At 43.0% G+C, this 19,330-nt stretch overlaps 1 protein-coding gene across 1 annotated transcript in view; it reads left to right on the forward strand.

The window, feature by feature from the left end:
* The window catches only part of LOC122791800 (low-density lipoprotein receptor-related protein 2-like), a 1,119,352-nt gene that overhangs the window by 41,735 nt on the left and 1,058,287 nt on the right, over positions 1 to 19,330 (forward strand). The window lies entirely within an intron of this gene.

The raw sequence follows: 19,330 nt of genomic DNA on the forward strand, positions 1-19,330 counted from the left end.
ATGTCTCCAAGGCTTGGTGGGGAACAAAAGGTGAGGGAGCCAGCAAGAAGGAATAATGCACCAGAGTGTTTTCTGCATGGCAACATGCATGAATGGGTGTACCTTCATTGAAGGTTGTGCATCAGGGCTGGTAACTCTGCATGTAAAAATCAACTACCAATCAGTGGACCGGAGTTCTGCTGTGGCGGTCCCCAACTGGGAAAAGCTAAAAGACACAAGTAAATTGTCTGGAGACTGGTATCACACACGTTTGTATCCTGTCTTGGATGCAAGACAGCCCACTTCCAAGAGTCACTGACTATTGTGAAGCCTGCAGTGGTTAGAGCAGTACTTGGGTAGTCCACTCGAGTCAGCTTTAGGAGGGATCCCATTCCAATTAAGTTTGGTCAGGGTTCACCGTGACTGGTAGGGTGGAAAAGGAAGCTAATGGGTATCTGTGCATATTCCTGCAAATCCCTTTATAGGGAATGATTTTGATTACAGTATCGTGTGCATGTAGTTGCATGCAGTCACCTTGGAGACAGGCATGTAGGGCTGGTAGCCTGGGGAAGACCAGACAGACCTCTACTTGAAGCTGGGGCTTTTGATGTGGCTACTTTGAGGAGGATGCTACCTTGCAGCAGTGAGCCTGAATGTGAGCCACAGTTGCTGATGGGTACTGACCCTCCCATGGACAGGCTAGCTGCAAGGACTGGAGTGGTATTACCTAGGCTGACTGAGGCACTGCTGTCAAATACTAGGTTTCCTGTGGAGAGGGAGCTGGGGAAAGGTCACAAGTAGAGATGAGAAGGCTGTTTTCAGACTCTAGTTTATGAAGCGTGATGGAGGCAGTGAATGAGACCTGATGCTTAAGGAAAAGTCTGCGGTTATATAATGGCTGGTAGTGCCCATAGCCTACTATCTCAAATGTCTAGCCATAGTCTGACATTCCTTTTGCAGGTCATATGGGCATAAAGCATACCAAGAAACTTGTGCAGAACTTCTAGATGCCAATTTTCAGACCTGCTGGCTTGTCAGTGGAAGTAGACCACTCCCTATGAATCCCACACTAATGGTTTTGTGGAGCATGGTTAAACTCTAAAAACCATGCTATAGGAATTTGCAGACCAGTTTAGGAGAGTGGACCAAATATTTGCCCTATCTACTGTGCGTTAGAGGTGTCAATAGGTTTTTCACCCTTTTGAGTTGCTGTATGAGCATAAGGTGAGCATGTATGAGCATAGTGTGATTTGTACTGAGTGGGAGGGTGAGTAAATCCCAGGAGAAGTGTGGCACATGGCCTAAACCTTAGGGCTAGGCTTGTGTTCTCCTGGGCCAAGCCCATAAGCTCCCTGGCAGGAGCCCAACAGTAAAAGGTCTGGTATTACAGGAGTACTTAAGCCAGGGTATGCTGTGGGATAGCACATTATGGTGCTTATTTCTGTCAGGCTGCAGGCAACTTGGAAGGGGTCCTTCAAAGTGGTAAGGAAGGTCAGTGACTTCATATGGTAAACCTGATGGGCAGGGGCACAATGTACTATAATGAAGCTTCAGCATGTTGAGGAGGTCCTGGGCAGACTGCAAAGGGCAGGGATTACGATTAAGCCCAATAAGTGATGGGTATTGCAAGTCTACTTGGGACTGGGTGGGGAGTGGTATGATTAGGCCAGAACCTACCAAAGTAGGAGCTATTCAGGTGTGGCCTGTCCCAGTTATCAAAAAGCAGATGAGGGCATTCTTGGACAGTGGGTTACTATAGAACTTTCATTCCCAATTAAAATAGCTGCTCCCTCAGACTTGACAAGGAAGAAAATGGGCCAGATAAGGTAATGTGGACCCCAGCCTGCAAGCAGGCATTATAAAAGCTTCGGGTTTTGGGAGGAGCCCCTGTTAGCCAGGCCAGATTACAGCGATGGATTCTTAAGACGGGGTATAGGTTAATATGTTCCAAAAAAATGCCCATTTCTCAACTTTTTTCCAGGGTCTCTTGGAAAAAAGTAGTTTGGGTCTTCAAATGCAGGGAGATGTGGTGATCTATTGCCATCTGTGCCAGGGAGAATGGGGCACTGTAACATATGCCAGCATAGTTGGCTGGAGTTTTGTAAATTCATTTGACTATCACTCGACTTGTACAGATGGTTGCTCTGGCTGAATTCATTTAAGCAAGGGGATTCTGTAGTTTTCAAATACTACAACAGATCTTAGAAAAGCTCAGTCTACTTTACCAGAGCCATGTGAGCAATTGTGGTCTATAACCAGCACTGCAGGGATGGAACTTGCAAATCTGCTTGTTTTTCTTTGGAACCTGATGTGTAAATATCTGACTTCAGTTCACTAGTCAGTTGAGTAACTGGAAAATCACCTTGTGTTGTGGAACTGAGCAACTCTGCATCTATCTTGCCTTGCTGTACAAGTTGCTTGGGAATGGTTCTTTTTAGGCAAGAATTAGAGATTAAGTATTGTTTGTTCTGCATTTGCTTGAAATAGTTTCTCCTGTAATGGAAATTCTGTTTATTGCACTTTTAATATTTGTATACCTTTTGTGGCTCATTTTTGAGATTACTTTTAACGTCTTGAGAGTACTTGTGCTTCTAGTGACCTTCACTCCAAAAAGCCTTGCTGCTTGGGTTACACTACCATTTATATTAGCATTGATTTTTACCTGATATAATTGGATACCATTGTAAGAGCCTGATGGTGACTGGCACAACTTTTACCTTGTCTGGGCATAAATCTGTGCCAGCCTTTTTTAGGAGTTCAAATACCACGTGTGGGTTAATTCTAAAACTTGGAACTGCTCTTTGAGGAAATTGTGCTGCTTGCAGAGTTGCATTTGAGATTACTGTGTAAATACATCCTCTTGTGATTCTCACCAGTGTCTAAGGATTGAGGCTCCTTGACTACTGCCCTAGATAAACAGGGCCCATCACAGGAACTATTCCAAGGAAACCTACCTTATAACTTAGTAATTTTACCAGGGTTATGGCGTTATATTTTGACTTCGGAGACTTATGGCTGTACGTTACAAGGGAGGATAAGACATTAGGGGGAGGGGTGTAGCATTCTTAAGGGGACAAGCTCTAGTGTGTTGGCATCTGTATTGGGTGTATTCACTATTTGGCAGTGTAAAAGTCCAGGAATCTTTGTGCTGGTAGATTTGAGGCTGTGTAGGATTTCCATTTTGTAGAAGAGTACTTGGTCTTCCATGAGTAGTGTTGTATTGGATGGTGTCCACTAGGTTCAGGTATGCACTGAGCTTCCTGGGACAGTCTTTTATAGCTGGCTGATGTGGGGTTTTGCCTGATCTTCATGTGGCAAAACCCCAGAGCGTAATCTTCTGACCACAGTTGAGCTATGCTTGTATATAGACACCATCTCTAACCCTTGTCTGTGCCGCACTTCAGTGGAAGGCACTGAAACCATGCACTGCAGGGTACTTTCTACCACTTTAAACCCTAACTGCAGATGTCTTCTCGTGTGAAGAGCTTTAAGTGTAATTTAGGTGATTACTGAACTGTAAAACCTTGAGGTTTACTTTAAAGTTAGTGGACTTGCCAGTTTGACATTGCCTAAAGGCACTATGGGGTGGATAATGGCCAGTATTTGAAAACTTGGGGGCAGTTGGAGACCATCCTTGGCAAAGCAGCACTCTGTTGATGTCCTCGCAAGCTCACATATTGGATCCCCTTAGAATGACACCAGAAAGATGGCTAGTTAAAATCATTCTCATTGTGGTATCTTTGGTGATGGTATGAGCCTAGCATTGAGCAGCATATTACCAGTGTGAGCTCCATAAGATTTCTTCATATAGCCCAGAAAAATACATCTTGTGCCACTTCCACCTGCATAGGCTTTGGAATCATAGTACCTGTGGTGTAATTGAGTTGGTGGATCTTGGCTTCAGATTAGCTATTATATTAAGCCTGGTTAGTGGTGCATAATACCTTGCAGTGGAGTCCCCTTTGGGAGTCCTGGGAAGTGCTTGCTTGCCTTAGGGGCATAGTATTTGGGATTCATTGAGTTACTGTATGTGGTGTTACATGCTTGAGTTTCTTGGGGCTTGCTGAGGTATAGCTTTGCCAACAGGCAGGCTAGCCAATCTTTTTTATGAATGCTTTAAGTGCCTCATACATAGTTTGTGAGACACGTGGTGTGAATGGTTCACACAACCTGATGTGCCTGTATGCAGGAGTTTAACTGCCAGTGTCATTGTGCAAATACCTCCTACTGTAAGTGGGTGAACAGGCAATTGATATTCTCTACCCATATCCACCAAGCTAGCTAGAGAGGTTAGGAAATAGCATATCCATGCTGTCCAGTCTTGAGCTACAAGGGGTGCTATATTGGGGTCAGGCTATTGGTGCTGTATTGGGGCAGATTATGCTAAACAGTAAATCCATCCAATCTAAGTATTGGTCAGCTAAGCTGCTCTAAGCTTGTTGGTATGCTAGGTATGTGCTCTAATGCTTTGGAGTACAGTTTTGTGGCCTGTTCTACAGGAAGAATTTGCTTTCTAGGCATTTGCTAATGTACAGGGTACTGCTAACTGCCCCTGTGTAGAGTATCTCTGCAAACATGCCAAATTATAACAGCACAGGGAAAAAAGTGACTGAGCACCCTATTAAAATGACTACACTGAGTTTTCCCATATCAGACCAGGCAGATGTTTGCCACAAGATGAATAAACCCAGTCTTTAATATAAAAGTGTAGCGCTACCCCGAACCAATTAAACTAGCTGAAAATCCCTTGCTGAATTTTAAGGCTCTTACTGCAGTAAGAGGAAGCTATTTGCAAAAATAGTGAAATGCAGAAAAGCAAGGAATGGGAGCCGTTGGTCTAAGCAAGTGAATTTGCAAGCAAAAGTACTTGGTTTTGCCTGGATGGCATTGGATAAACTTCTGCAACACAGACTAGGATGCCAAGATTGGAGCTCTGGAATAAGCATCTGGAGACTAAATGCTTGCTTGAGCAGTACTGGCTTGCTGGGTGGGCACCCAACATTATGGATCTCCAAACAATTGGTTGGAATAGTACTTAAACTCTGCACTCCCTTTTGATAGCAAAGCTATTTAAAACGGGTTTAAAGGCAATTGTCACATCCTGAGAAATTTAAGCAGCAACACAGTATTGAAATGCTACATTATAAATGTTGGTCATTTATAATGGCTTGTATGTTAACTTGTGGTTATCAAAGATTTCTTTGACAGAAGTTGGAAAATACTTGAAATGGTGTATCAACACATTTACCATTTCCAGGCCCCCACCATACAGGACCACTGCAGGAAGACAAGTGGGGACCCTGTCAACTAGGTGCACTGAATATTCATAAGGTCTTGGTGCTTATTTGTGATCCTCCCAGAAGGGGGATGCATATTTGGTGCACAGATCCATAAGAGATTCCCACTGAGTCACTCCTTACATTGGTGAATGCTCATTTTGTAGTTCACTAAGGTAATGTGACCATTGATGGCAACCATAATATACAGCTAAATTTACTTTGATGCAAGTTTAATTTATATTAAAAACAAAGGAAATCAGCACTTGTATATATGCGCACATGCATGCATTTAACTGCATCCCGCATACAGTATTCTACATGCTGTGTACATTGTCATACAGATTATATGTAGACAGGTGGCACACTTTCCATTCTGATCTTTAAAGGGCATGAAGTACATGGAAGCATATATAGCTGCTAGTTATATACATTTGTACAGGTGTACTAGAGATGCACATGTGTGTATACATATACATGTATGTGTATGGTGTGCAGATGTATATAAATGTATTGGTGCAATACGGGTGCATACAATCAAACTTGGACAGTTGAGCATTAGTGTACATTGCAGTAAATGTTGCCTTACCTCACTGTCGCACACTGGCTAATGTGTTGCACATGCAGATGTTCTTCATCTCACATTGCTGCAGTCCTTACTTATGGGTAGTCCGCTGTCCTCGGTCGGCCCGAATACCAAAGTATTAGGCTGACGTCGGTCATGGCGCTCAGAACTGACATCAGAGCGTCAGGGTATAAAAGCACATGACCGACGTCATATCCTCAGTCTTTTTTGCCGCATGGTCCGATGCAGAAGCAGCGTTGCGAGTGCCGTTCGGCGTTCTGAAATTTTCGAATTCTGAGTTTCAGACCGAAACCAAGTTGAATATTTTGTTTTTTCTTGCCTCAGTTAATTCGGATGTCAGAAAAATTAATAATTGTATTTCTTGTGGGAAACGGATACCGTGATAGGATTATCACTCTCTTTGCATTCCTTGTTTGGGACCGGACCATGACGTAGTCGGGTGTCGGTTTTGTGCTAGGTTTAATAAGCGCACTATAAAAGGTTAGATTGTGCTAGGTTAGTTTGGTAAGCTGTAATTATAATATGCAGTCGGATCCTCCGAGCAAAGACAAATCCTTGAAACCTAGACAGGTTGATTCGTCCATTTCGACCGGTCCTGCAGAAGCTACAGTAGAGCAGGGGATCCGGCTGAAGTTTCTGTTGAGTCTCACCGGGAAACTTTGATTTTGCAGGATGTGGCCTCCCAGGAGTCAGGTCAGGCTGAAGGGGCTTCTCAAGTTACTGTTCTCCCTTCTATGCCTAAGGTGGTTAGGCCTTCTGCTTCTATTACTAAGGCTTCTTCTAAGGGCAGGTCTGTTTTGCCTTCCTCTGGTGTCCCTCCAGGTACTTCTGGGTCTGTGCCTAAAAAGCACATGCTTAAAATGGCAGAAGATTTGATTACTTTAATTAGAGGTTCTATGCCCCCTCCTGATAAGAGGCCCAGGGTGGAGCCAGAGTTGGATAGTTTGGATCAGGCCTCTGATGACTCAGAGTCTTCTGCTGAAGATATTCTAGATTTTCCTCCTTATTCGGATTCTAATGCAGAGGATTCCACTCCTTCTGCTTCTCCTCCAGAGGATTTTTCATTTTCAGAAACTCTGCTTTCCATGAGGGAGCATTTTAAGTGGGAAGGACAGGATTTCTCTGATTCAAGGAAGAGGCTTAGGGAATTCTTGTTTTTACCACAGCATAGACCCTTGGCTATACCTCCTGTTTTGGATGATGTTAAAGATGTTTTCTCGGAGGCTTCCCTTAATCCAGATTCTTTGCCTCCTGCACCAGTTAAACCGGACAGATGTTACAGGGTGCCTGAGGCTCATAAATATCTGTATAAGAGTCCTAGGGCGGACCCAGAAACTATTAGTCAGGGGCCTAAGGGTGTTAGAGCCTCTTGTAAAGAATCCGGTTCCTCTAGATAAGGAAGCTAGAGCTTTGGATAGATGGGGTAAGAAGGTGTATACCTCTTCTACTTTAGCAATGAGGGCTTTAAATTGCCAGTTTCATATGTTGAAGTATCAGAATTTCCTCCTTTCTCAGCTAAAATCTAAAGTGGATGCTTTGGCAGAGGGCAGAGTGTAAAGAATTGCAGGATTTAGTACATGTCCCTGAACAGGTGGGTAAGCATTCTTTGCAGTGTGGTTTTGATGCTGTGCAGGCCTCTTCTAGGGTGGCTGCCACTGGTTCAGTTCTTCGCAGGCACGCCTGGCTTAAGGATCAGAATTTGTCCGAGCATGTTAAAACTAGAATTCTGGATGCCCCTTTACAGTCTGAAGTTTTGTTTGGTCCCCCTGTGGAGTCGGTTTTGAAGAAAATGGAAGACGAGGCTAAGTCTATGCAGACTGTTAAGGATTTTTTGCAGGTGCAACCTCCAAAGTTTAGTAGAAATTGGCCTACTAAGGGGTGGACCTACCCTTCTGATTCTCAATCTATGGGTAGATCTAGACGTGGCAGGGGCAGAGCTCACAGTACATTCAGGCCTAGAACTTGGAGTTCGCCTGCACAATCTGCAGGTGAGGGCAGGGGCCAGTCCCTTCGTAAACAGGCCCAATGACCTGCATTTTCAGCTGCCAGATTCTTCTTGCCTGGCAGCTCCTTTGGGAGGAAAGTTAGCACTCTTAGAGCAAAACTGGCTTTTAGTCACCCAGGACAAATGGGTATTGCACATTATAAACCGAGGCTACAAGTTTTATTTCCATACATTGCCTCCTTTCAAAGGCATGCCAGACGTTCCTCCTCGGCAAAGGATAGAGGCTCACAAGCAGATTTCTTTACTTCTTCAAATAGGAGCTATTCAGCCAGTTCCTCTGTCAGAAGTGGGACTAGGATTTTATTCTCGCCTGTTTCTAGTACCAAAGAAAGGGATTTTGGAGACCAATTTTGGATTTATCTATCCTCAACACTTATCTGGACATTCCAAAGTTCAAAATGCTAACCTTACAGCAGCTTTTACCTCTGTTGGGAAAAGATCACTGGATGGTAACTCTGGATCTCAGAGGCTTATCTTCATGTTCCTATCAGGCCCAGTTGCAGGAGGTACCCTGGAAATTTACATTCAGTTCTCTGCATTGCCCTTTGGCTTATCTACTGCTCCCAGAGTGTTCACAAAGGTTCTGGCTCCAGTGATAGCCTTTTTCAGGTTAAGAGGAATACAGATTTATCCTTATTTGGACGCTTGCCTGATTATTGCACAACACAAGGACGAACTTCTTCATCTACAGTATGTGATGGTAGTGTTAAGATGCCTAGGGTATTCTGTGAACGAAACAAAGTCCAGTCTAGTACCCTCTCAGGACATGTGCTTTCTGGGTGTGAGACTGAATACAGCTTCCCAGATGGCCTTTTTGACCCCGGACAAAGAAGCCTTTCTCTTTATTTCCATCAAATGTCTTTACAGTCCAGGCTGACTGCAAGGACAGTCCTTCAAGCCTTGGGGTTCATGGCATCTTGTATTCTGGTGCTTCCCAATGCCAAACTGCATATGAGGAAGCTTCAGTGGTATCTCAAAAATGTATGGACACAACACTGCCAAGATCTAGACACTGTCATTCCAATAATACCTTGCATTCAGAAGGAATTTTTGTGGTGGGCTCAGAATGTCACCTAAACAAGGGTCTCTGTGACCCGACCAGAGGCGAGTCAGATTTTAACGACAGATGCCTTGGACAAGGCTTGGGGAGCACACCTCAATGGAAAATGGGTGCAAGACACGTGGCCTGTCAGACTTCAACATTTGCATATCAACTTGAAGGAGATGTTAGCAGTTCAATTTGCATTGATGGCTTTCAGGGATTTACTTCAACCAGGACAGGTGTTGATTCAAACAGACAACACTACTGTCATGTGGTACATCAACAAGCAAGGGAGAACCCATTTCTTTGCACGATGATTTTGTGGGAGACTGCTCTCAGTTTACAACTCAATCTTCAGGCAAGGTTTCTACCAGGAGCACAGAACTCCTTAGCAGATGTGTTGAGCAGACAAATTGTGGATCCTCACGAGTGGAAACTGGATCCTCATGTGTTTCAAAAGTTGACAGTGTTATGGGGACTCCAGACATAGATCTGTTCGCTTCTCCACTAAATTACCAGTTGCCAAGGTTTTGCACAAAATGTTTCATCCCACAGCTTGGAAGGTGGATGCTCTATCATTCAGTTGGAGCAATCTTCACGTCTATGCCTTTCCACCTCTGCCTCTCACTCCCAAGGTACTCTGAAGGCCAGAATAGACAAGCCATCCATGATTCTGATAGCACCGGATTGGCCTCGACAGCACTGGTACCCACTACTGAGGAGTTTAGTACGGGAGCCTCTATGGCCTCTACCTTTGATTCCATCTTTGTCTCAGGAGGGCAATCACTTCCTCAATGTCAAGATTCAGTCTCTGCATCTCACAGCCTGGCATATTCTGTTCTAGACCCTGGAGGGTCTCAGCTTCCACAGCAAGTTTTGAATGTTATTTTGGAGGCCAGAAGGCCTAGTACAAGGAAAGTTTACGCAGATAAATGGAGGAGATTTTTCTTTGGAGCAGAGCGAAGAAATTTGATGTTTCCAAGCCTGATTTAAGTGTTTCTCCAATATCTTATTGAGTTATTGGACAAGGGTTTGTCTTTCTCCTCGATAAAGGTTCATGCTGCAGCCATTTCTGCTCACTATGATTGTGACCCTCCTTTGTTTTCCCATCCTTTGTTTAAGCAATTTCTTAGAGGGGCAAAGAACATAAGACCCCCACGTAGAGCTCCTACTCCTGCTTGGGATCTCAATTTTGTGTTGGAAAAACTTACTCTACAACCTTTTGAGCCTGCAGCTACTGCCGAGTTAAAGTATTTATCATGGAAGACTGCTTTTTTGTTGGCCATTACCTCTGCAAGAAGGGTTTCTGAATTACAGGCCCTTATGGCAGTGGAACCTTTCCTGATTTTTCATAAGGATAGGGTATCTTTAACTAATCCTTCCTTTATGCCTAAAGTGGTTTCTAGTGTGGCCTTGAACCAAACTATTCATTTGCCTACTTTTTATGCAAACCCCCAAAATAAAGGGGAGAAGATTTTGCATACTTTGGACATTCACAGACAGTTACGTTATTATTTGAGCAGAACCAAGGGGTTCAGGCAGTCTCAGCAGTTGTTTGTTTCTTTTGCTTTGGGTTCTCAGGGGAAACCTGTTTCAAAACAAACTATTTCTAAATGGATTGGGTTTTGTATTTCTGTTATTCCCATCATGGTAAGGAGGTTCCGGCTGGAATCAGACCTCATTCCAGTAGAGCTACTGCCACTTCTACTGCCTTTCTAAGGGGTAGCTACAAAGATTTTGGAAGCAGCCACTTGGAGTTCAGTACATACTTTTTCCAAGCATTACCACCTTCCTCTTTATTCTAAGTCTAGGGCTGGATTTGCCTCTATATTACAGGGCATTTTAGCAGCCCCTAATGCTTTATGATTTTGCCATCCTCCCTTTACCTCTGCTTTGGGATTCTACCCATAAGTAAGGACTGCAGCAATGTGAGATGAAGAACATAGTACAGTTTTGTACCTACCATAAATGTAGATGTTCAAGATCCATATTGCTGCAGTCCACCTCCCTCCTTCCCCTCTGTAGTTTGGGTAATATGGTTTGGGTGATGGTGGTTGTTGGGCATGTTTTTGGGAGGTATCCTGTTTTTGGGCTGTGGCCTTTCTTTTTAGGGCCTTCTGACATCTGGGGCAAGAAAAGACTGAGGATATGACGTCGGTCATGCACTTTTATACCCTGACGCTCTGTCAGTTCTGAGCGCCATGACCGACGTCAGCCTAATACTTTGGTATTCGGGCCGACCGAGGACAGCGGACTACCCATAAGTAAGGACTGCAGCAATGTGGATCTTCGAACATCTACATTTATGGTAGGTACAAAACTGTACTTTTTTCCTTTTTGGGAAGTAGCTAACTGTTATAGCATAGTACGAGGTCGGACACAAATGAGGCTGTCAGGAAACAGAAGTAGGTCTGTTAGAGGGTGTTTGGATGACTAAGTCCTGCCATGCTGTCCTAATGGCATGAGAACACCACTTGTCTAGCATGATTCCTAACTTAGAATGTCTTCTGGGAAGAAGGAATGAAGGCAAACACTATTACCAAGGCAGATCCCATCTGCCATTTTGAGGGAACACATTAAAATTGTAATAACACTTGGAGTCAATGAAATCAGTTGGTTCAAAGATGGAGTTTCCTCATTACAATGGACAGTAGCAACGAAGAGTAGTAGGTGCTTCTGAAATCAGATTAATATAAGGGGTGGTGGGCAGAGACAGCCTTATAAAACCATAACAGGAAAAGGATGGGTAGGTTGGGAACAAATTCATGAGGAAGACGCAGGCTAATTAGAGGGATCAAAGCTAATACTGGAGCAGTTTCAGAAACTAGCATAATCTCTGTACAGTGAGGTGGACACAACATGGGACCAGAAGACACTGCTACAACTTTAAGTAGAATATAAAACTGTGGGGACAAAACTAATTGTAAAAGCACTGAAGCATGACTCCTGTAGCAGAAACAGTACACTACTACCTTTTTATAATTTAAGGCACTAGATCATGCAGGAAATCTACCGGTAACAGTTTATGGAAGAATGCAGTTATTGACGAAGGCTCAAATCTGGCTGTAGTTTAGTTCTTTCAAACCTGTGAATAAAACAAGACTAAGACCCAGTAGTATTTTAAAATGCAAACTGCTTTTACAGGTTTGTGGAGGTAAATATCTAAACACAATTTTCCCACCACTGCAAATTAAGCTACAAGACTAAGGTCCCAGAACAAAATAAAATGCAATGATTTTGGTTAAAACATGGAAACGAGAAGTGTAAAGTATCACTGCACAGGTCAGTAAATGCATCTTAAATATTTAAGCTGAATTAAGCATTTCCTCCTTTCCCTTTTTGAACTTTATTTCAGGGCTTTCCACACCTCCAAGTCTTGTAGTACCGACACCCACCACATACATGCCAGTTTGTCCTAATCAGTCATCTTGCACTGAGGTACTTGGAAATCCAAGAGCCTTCATAGGGTCATAGGTTACTAGGCTATGGCCCTGAGGCCTTGAGCCTAGCCAAGAGATTATCCCATGTTTAGAAATGTCGGTACCAGATGCCCCTGACTAGCAGGGACATGGGTGGAATCCCAGGGGTACATTTTCAGTTTCCTACCCAGTTATCCAGGTTGTGCTTATAAAGGGGTAAAGAGCTCCTCTGATGTGGAGAGTCTATTCCATAGATGGGAGAGTCTCTGCAACACATCTGTCCTGCCAAAGTCTTGATGTCACAGACCAGGTTGAGATGTGAATGTGGGTTACTTGTGTGGAGCTTGACTTGTGGATATGCAGCAGTCCCATCAAGGTGGGGGTCCATGATCACCTTGTACGCAGAGGTCCTCTGAGGAGTCTGTATGAAACTTGAGTAGGATAGGGCTTTTAGCCTGTGTATTGTAGATGTTTGAGGCCCTGGATTCTCCTGGTGAGGAACCTGTGGTCTCTCCAGCTGCTGCATGTGCTTTGCGAGGTACATGCCAAATGGGGTGTTGTACTCAATGGGCCTTAAGGGAAGAATACAGGTATGATGTAACATTGTCCCTAGATGAGATACCCTTACTTATGAGGTAGGCCATGTAGAAGGCTTTCTGTTAAACTGCAGCAACATGGTAGCCAAGTCAGGTTGCTATTAACCTGGGTGCTCAAATCCCTCACCACTGATTGTATGATTTGGACATTTAGTGTGAATTTGTTCCCTCTCCCCAAAGGGGATGATGCATTGTTTTGGTATTCACATTGGTGCCATATTTCTGGCACCAGTCGAGTGAGACCCTCTTGGAGGATGTCTGCATCACTAGGGGAATTAATTGCAGCACCCAGCAAACTTAGTCAGCCATAGCCCACTGGTTTTGGCCTGCACCTCAAAAGTGTATCCCAAATAAGAGGCCCCAAGACAAAACCATGGTGTACAGTGCTTTATATGGGTCTGCTTGAGGTGGCTTCCCTTATTCTGACTGTGGGTTCTCAGTGAGCTAGTTTGCTACCCATCTGATAACATGTGGATTGATGCCTAGTTGAGTTTTATCCAGGTCAAGGTAGGTATTGTGCGGTCTTCCCCTCATCCATGGCTTTGACCATCTCAAAAGTCTACCAAGTTTAGCAGACTACCTCCCCTTGAAGCCCAAACTGTGTGGGATCATGTCTGGAGGTTGCCATTGTCCTTGTTAATGAGGTCCATGATCCATTCCATGGCCTTACTGATATGGCTAGTTAGGTTGATGGGTTTATAATTTCCAGGATCTGTGGATGCTCCACCTTTGTGTAAAGGGATGACTGGATGTCCTCCACTCAGCTGGGATGAAGCCAGCACTCTTGCTTTGGTTGGATAGGGTGCCTAATGGTGCAATTTCCTGCCTTGAGTTTATGTAGGATGCAGCCTAGGATGTTATCTGGTCCCATGGAGGCTGTATTTTTGCCTTTGAGAGCAGTGATGACCTGTTCCCTAGATATAGGGGAAAGGGGGCAGGTACTGGGGGTGCCCTGACTTACTGATGGGGGGGGGGCAGAGGGGCAAAGTTTTCACTGATCTGTCAGCCAAGAAGCTTGCTTTATCTACAGCATTTGTACATATGGTGTTCTTGACCAGTTCTGTAACAGATCTGGGTGCTTCCTTGGAGGCTGTGGACATATGTGAAGGCCTTATGCGACTCTAATAGATGTGGCTAATGTGGACTGTTTGGGAGGATTTCACTAGTGCTCTTGTTTGCTTGTTCATGCTGACTACATTGCTTCCAGTTGGGCACCTGCTCCTTTTTGGTTAGCAATTTCTTCCTTTTGCCTCAGTTTTATAGTTGGTCTGTTTAGCTTGTGTACACAGGGTTACTCTGCATCACTTGCGAACAGCATCTATAAATAGTGGAAGAGCAAGGGGGGGGGGGGGAGTCGAGAAACAGGACAAACACATTGTGTAATGTCTTGGTCATAGTTGACTCCATAGTGCGCACAGATGCAGCACTTGCAGGTTGAACAATGGGGTTTACGGTAAGCTGTTTAAATTGCTTAGATGTTGTGTTGCTAAAGCTCAAGTTTCTTCACCCAAGGTACACATGACTCTGTCATTGTGCCAGTGGGAGTGAGTTTGAGACTCTTGTGATCATGACTAGGTATGTGGAGATCTGAAGTTTGAGGCTAGTCTTGACCAGTATCTTCCAATTGAATACAACCTGAATGAAAGTATTGGCTTTATTTTATTGTCTGGAATGAGATTGTCTTGCACGCTTTGCTAAGGAGGGTTTGCACCTCATAGCTTTTGCATAGTGTCCTAAACATTTGCTTCCCCATAATGCATTTTTAGATGGTCAATCTTTTGACAGTTTGTAGTTAAGACTAGAATTAATAAATAAAAGCTTAAGTTCATACTTGAGGTCTATCTACATAATTACTGGAATTTGGCTTTAGTATAGTGGGCACTGCAGCTTCAGGTTCGTGTCCACCACTTTCAGATTAGTCTCCTGCAACCCAGCTGGCACATGTATATTTATTTATTTTATTTTACATTTGTTGACCGGGATAGTCCGACTGGATGCATGTCCATTTTCAGCGGAGGCCTGGGGAGAAAGCTCCACAGAGAAGAAATACAACATTAATTACATACAGATAATAGTTACAAGAACAATATTTTTTTTTTGTTTAGATACATTTGTCAGCAGAGTGATTTAAATGCAACTCAAAATGCAATATTATTTCTATAAGTTGTTACAGGATCCTTACTGTTATAGTATGCAGTCAAGCAGGGAGGAGCTTGATTTCTCTAGAAACCAGGGAGGTAGAATGCTAAGGACGTTGGTTGATAATTATTTGAGAATTTGAAAGGAAGAGTAGGATCTAGTAAGGTACAGGGGAGTGGGTATAGTATGGGTCAAGGAGAGTTAATCAGGGTTAATACATGGGCAAAGCCAATGAGACTTAAAATATTGTTTAAGATTATTTTTGAATTGAGAAAGGGAGGTGGAAAGTCTTAGGTTATTAGGGAGGGAATTCCAAACCTTCCCTATGGAATTGGCAAAGAGCTTCACCACCCAAGTTATTGGCTTTGATGGTATGAACCAGAAATCTATTTGAGGAGCGAAGACAGCTAAGATTGGAGTAGGGAATCAGTATTTCACTCAGTGAAGGGTTTTTTTCAGGTTGTTTGTTTTAAATGCTTCAGTGAGTTGGTTCATTTTAAGCAGATTGGGTAGTTCAAGCCAGTCACGTTTCCTTAGATTGTGACAATGATGAGTTCTATGGGGGACACTTATTACAAATCTAGCAATGTGATTATAGGCAACAGTTTCTTGATCTCATTTTTATTGAGGTAGGAAAGGACAGGAGAGGCATATACAGTAGGGTAGAGAGGAGATGTGTGCGTGCAATAGTGAGTTTGGCAGTAGGGGTTAGGAAGTTTTTGATTCTATACAAGGATCAGAGTTTCTTATTTACTGTCTTTATGGTTTGACTGATATGGATATCAAATCTAAGCTTATCAATAGTGACCCCTAAAAGTTTAGTGTTGGTATCAGGCTCAATTTTGGTACCATTTGTAGATTGGACGAAGAAGGTATTGTTATTAGATAGTGGAGAAAGTTGAACTGGTGGAGGCACTGAGGAGGGAAGAAATATTAGTAATTTGGTTTTTTTGGATTTAGGATGAGTTTCCGTGCTGCTAGCCATTTTTCTACTGCAGTAAAGGAGTGTTGGGTGACTACTTGTAGATCAGAGAGACTGCAGAGCAAATCAGGGTGGAGTCATCTGCATATTGGATACAGGTGGCTTTGGGGATAAGTGTGGAGTTCATTTATGAATACAGAAAAGAGGAGGGGACCTAGTATGGAGCCCTGAGGAATTCCTATGGTATTAGGCAGCAGGAGAGAGAGCTTATTTTGCCATTGGACTGCTTGTTGTCTGCCAGAGAGGTAAGCCTTGAACCAGCTGAGAGCTGGATTATCAAAGTGTAAGGTTTCTAGGGTGTGGAGCAAAATCTCGTGATTGACCATGTCAAAAGCTTTTGACAGGTCAAGAGAGTGCAGAAGTTGTTTTTTTCTATTACGGTTTTTATTTACTGAGTCTGTAAAGGAAAGTAGGGCAGTAGTCGTACTATGGTGGGGTCTGAAACCGTGTTGAGTATGGGACAGAAGATTATTTAGATTAAGATAGTGAAGTAACTGTTTATGAACGCATCTTTCCATAATTTTGGCTATTGGAGACAAAATTGCTATGGGTCTATAGTTAGATGGTTCAGTGGAGGAGCCACCCTTGTGAAGTGGAATGACATAGGATATTTTCCATATGGCCGGGATGGTGGCCTCTCTTATTCGGTTAATAAGAATTGAGATGGGGTAGGCTATAACGTCTGCTGCTATTTGCAGGTATTCAGCTGGGAGTCTATCGGCAGAGAGGGTGGTTGGTTTGAGTTTCTTCAATAAGGCTCTAATGTAAGAGGTGGATGTTGGCTGAAGAGTAAAGAAGGATGATTCCTCAGACAGCAAATAAGGGGGAAGAAGTTAGTTGATTGGCTAGTGACTGAATGGTCTCTGTGAAGGAGTTAAAGGTATTTGCTACTTCTGGATTTTTACCAATAAGTTTCTCTGGGGTGGGTGTAGACTATTTCCCTGAGTGGAGGAGATTATTTAAGCCTGCCCAGAACTTCTTTGGATTATTCTGGTGTTTATCTTGGAGGTGACAAAAATAGTTCTTTTTGTCCAGGGTACTGTCTCTTTTCATTTCATTTCTAAGCTGCTGGAACTTAATGCGATCCTGATGTGTCTTAGTAACTCGCCATTTGTCCCAGGCCTTGTGTCTAAGTTTAATTTTAGATTTGGTTTCTGTAGTTAGCCAGGGTGCTATCCGTGTCTTGGTTCTGATATGTCGGTTAGGTGCATGAGAGTCCAGAATGTTGAGGAATGTGTCATTAAAGAATGCCACACTCTCCTCAAGAGGCAGCGTTTTTAGCTTGGACCAGTTACAGGATTTCTATTCTGTTAAGAATAGAGCTGGAACAAATTTCTTATTTCTAACAAGTCTATATATGGGAAGGTTTGAGTTCATAAATTTGTTTAATTATGAATGTGATGAGGTGGTCGCTAAGGTAATTAGGGAGGGTCCCTGTAGTATATTTGTGTCCCATTATTAGTAAGAATCCAGTCAATTATGCTCTCCTTTTGGTTGGTATTACCAATTCTTGTTGGGGAGACAATTTTTTGTGAAAATCCATATAAATTTATGGGCATGGGATTAGTCTCAGTGGAACATTTGGTCCAATCAATATTAACGTCCCCTAATACAATGGTTTCCTGAGGGTAGTTAGAAGCTAACCAGTTTAGTGTTGACTCCAACGTTTCTAAGTTGCTCCCTGGTGGAATATAGATTACAATAAGATTGATACTTTTTAGATTGATTATGCAAAGTTTTAGGGCAATTAACTCTGCATTAGCAACCTTAGGCGGTTGTATAGGATTCATGATGATATTAAGGGTACTTCTATACATAACAGCTATTCCACCACCTCTTTTTTTTTTTTCCCTGATCAACCCTTAAGATATTGTACCCGGGTGGAAGAATTTCTTCGTCTTTTGTGGCTGGTTTGAGCCATGTTTCTGATAGACACATAATGTCGGGGAGATGTGTGGCTAACATAGCATGTAAATTGTGAACCTTGTTGTTTAAGCTTCTTAGATTAAGATGGAAGATAAGAGAGATGGCTGATCTCTGGACTGATGTTGGTGGGACAGAGTCTGGGTAAGTAGATGGGTTCGGGTGTATATCACTATCTTTAGTAATAGATTTCTTCAGGTGGTCTGAGTCTTAGCAGTTTATAAAATATTTTTTGTCCATGTTTAGAGCTTCTTGCCTTTAGGTAAGATTGGGTGATACATATGCTATTAGTTCTTAGGATTCTTGTGGGGTAGTAAAGAGGAGAGGTCTCTTTGGAGAGAGCATTTCTAAGATTACAAGTTTGTCCCTTGGGGTAGTGAAATCCCTTGAGGTTTTGGTTTTCGTATCTGGATAAAAAGTAAGGGATTATAAAAAGTGGAAGTATAAGTGGGATAAGTTTATTTACTTTTCCCATAATGTAGGGGTGGATTTAACTAATAGGATAGGTGGGTCCTGGAAGTGGTTACCTAGATATGCTAATATCAGGTGTTGTAGGAGGAGATATATTAAGTTGGTGGTGTGGCGTGATTGGCTCAGAGCTAAGAGGGGTGTGTCTTTTTGCACTAAAATGTAGAGATAGCAGGGGCGGGTGGGATTAGGGGGCAGGGTGGGGCGCGGAGCGGGGATACACCAATCCGGAGCTTGTACTACAGGTAGGTATAGAAGCCCACAGTTAATGCTTGCAAGGCCAGATTACTAGGTACTAGGTGAAATTACAGGTAAAAGTTTGGCTTACACTCTAGTTTTTCACAGGAGCAAGCTGAATTTAGTAACCGACTGCAGTTATAGCCTAGGGGTTATCTGTCCGGTCTTGGGCTGCCGGCTGAGTTTAATTACTGTAATGTTGCCTGCCCATGAGCACTTTCCATGAGGTAAAACACTAATATCAGAAGGGTATTAAGTTTTACCCTTATAATGTCTTGGGACTGATGTCAGGAACCAGCTTGTGCATTCGCACCACAGTTAATGGACTCCCTTTCCTTTGACTGTTTGGAGACTTTTTTTAGCTGTCTTAAGTGGGCAACTGTCCCAAATTAGATATTGCTTCTAGATTTCACAAATATTTGCTTCTAGCTACTTAACTAAATCCAATGTTTGAACTAGTTTTTCACTATAGCCCACTGCTCAACACCTGTGGTTGTCTGCACTAGTGAAATCTGACCACAATCCTGTGATATAAAATGTAAATTGATTTAATTTTGCTTCTGAATTAATCTTCCAGAGGAAAGAGGAAAATATAAACAAAGTTGTCTGTTATATTGAGGGTAACTAAGCTTTCCTGTCTAACAAGCAATAGCCAGAAATGCAGTAGGCTAATACATA

The sequence above is a fragment of the Protopterus annectens genome, chromosome 17.part0, assembly GCF_019279795.1.
Source record: "Protopterus annectens isolate FY-2018-M chromosome 17.part0, PAN1.0, whole genome shotgun sequence".
Classification (NCBI taxonomy): Eukaryota; Metazoa; Chordata; order Ceratodontiformes; family Protopteridae; genus Protopterus; species Protopterus annectens.